Here is a 2,258-nt window from a genome sequence, read left to right on the forward strand (position 1 = left end):
CACACACACACACACACACACACACACACACACACACACAGAGAGAGAGAGAGAGAGAGAGAGAGAGAGAGAGAGACAGAGACAGAGACAGAGACAGAGACAGAGAGAGCACAATTATTGTTGCCATTTTTAAACAACTCACTGGCTTGAGATTCTGCACATGCATAATGCAGTGAATAGATCTGACACATTTTGGGGGTTGTATGGAGTTTGACTTAAAACGTGTAACTAAAACAAATGTCATAACATCATAGTTCAAGCTATAATTGTATATTCTTTTCTTCTTTCTTTTTTTTTCTTTTTTTTTTTTTTGGTCACAGCTGTCAGATGTGCAAGTCCAAGAAGACATCACTGCTACTTTGGCATCAGCAGTGGAAACCAGTGCTGCTGACAGTAAATTGAGTAATTTTACCAAATTTAACAAATTTGGAAGTGAAAATATATAATGATCGGCAGCTTAGCTTCCCCCTTAACACCAATCTGACACTGATGACACAGTGAAAGATGACTTATTAGGGCCTTGAAATTTAGACTGAATGGGGGTTGCAGTAGTGGGTGTCAATTTGTAGAGTGTGTGTGTGTGTGTGTGTGTGTGTGTGTGTGTGTGTTAGTTGAGAGCGGGTTGATTCAGGAGGATCATTGGTATTGACAAATTGTGTAAGACAGTTCATTGATGGACTGGCTGGAAAAGAAGAAGAACTGGCAAGCCTGGTCAAACATCTAGACAAAGCCTCCACATCGTATGGAATGCAAATCAGTGCGGAGAAAACCAAACTGATGACTAACAACACCAACGGCATCAGCATTGACATCAAAGTCAACGATGAAAAGCTTAAAACAGTCCACAGCTTCAAATATCTGGGAGCAATCATGTCAGATGAAGGATCTAAACCAGAAGTACTCTCGAGAATTGCCCAAACAACAATGGCACTCAACAAGCTGAACACCATCTGGAACAACAAAAACATCGCTCTCAGCTCAAAAATCAGACTGATGCGTTCCCTGGTTATATCAATATTGCTCTACGCCTGCGAGACTTGGACCCTGACTGCAGACATCGAGAGAAGAATCCAAGCTGTCGAGATGAGATGCTTTCGTAGACTACTTGGCATCTCCTACAGAGACCACATCACTAACACGGAAGTGAAGAACAGAATCAAGCAAAGTATTGGACCCTACGAAGACCTTCTGTCCATAGTGAAAAAACGCAAACTTAGGTGGTATGGACACATCTCCCGATCATCTGGTCTTGCCAAAACGTTCCTGCAAGGCACCGTACAAGGAGGCAGAAGGAGAGGACGGCAGAAGAAGAGATGGGAAGACAACATCCGGGGGTGGACAGGCTTGACGCTCGGTGACGCCCTGAGGAAATCAGAAAACCGTGAAGAGTGGAGAGGGGTGGTGGCCAGGTCAGCAGCGGTGCCCCAACGGTCTGAACCCAGACTATGGGAGAGGTGAAGGTGAAGGTGAAGGTGGTAAGACAGTTAGATTTTCATATGTGTATGAAGATTTTTTTTTAAAGCTTTATTCTCGGGAATTGTGGAGTTTGAATGCTCCTGATATTTTTTTCATACTGATGTGAACAAATATTGCAACTGTTTATACACTGTTTATATTTATCTGATATAATGTTGATTTATATGCAATATACACATCACTTGTATACAAGAGATAATTTGATTTTAAGAAAGGTGGGGGTGGGGAGGGGTGCAGTGTGGTTCAAACCAGATAAGATTCATTGCAGTTTTGTTTTTCTTTTTTTCTTTCTGATCATGAAAAAAATCAATACTTTGTGAATGTAGACATTGCACTTCAATACAGATGTATATCACACACACACACACGCGCGCGCGCGGGCACGCACGCACGCACACATACGCAGCATCAAAAACTAAATGGTGCTCACATCATAAATAACTCAAATTGTTTAGACAATTGTTCATTGTTTAGCATTTAGGTATGTATGAATGATACAAAAAATAAAAGAAAGTATCTATTCAAAGTGATTTTCTTCAAGTCTGTTTGTGTTTGACTCAGACCTGTTTACACTGCATTTTGTAAACAGTCCAAATTTGATTGTACAGATTTGACAAGCAATAAACGCTTTGAAATATTGAAGGGGTGGAACACACACACACACACACACACACACACACACACACACACACACACACACACACACACGTGTACACACACGAGGAATCTGGAAAGCTGGAGTTGCCTCTCTTCGCTCCCGGAAGCCACGTGATCGGAAGCGT

Source organism: Babylonia areolata, chromosome 20, assembly GCF_041734735.1.
Source record: "Babylonia areolata isolate BAREFJ2019XMU chromosome 20, ASM4173473v1, whole genome shotgun sequence".
Taxonomy (NCBI): domain Eukaryota; kingdom Metazoa; phylum Mollusca; class Gastropoda; order Neogastropoda; family Buccinidae; genus Babylonia; species Babylonia areolata.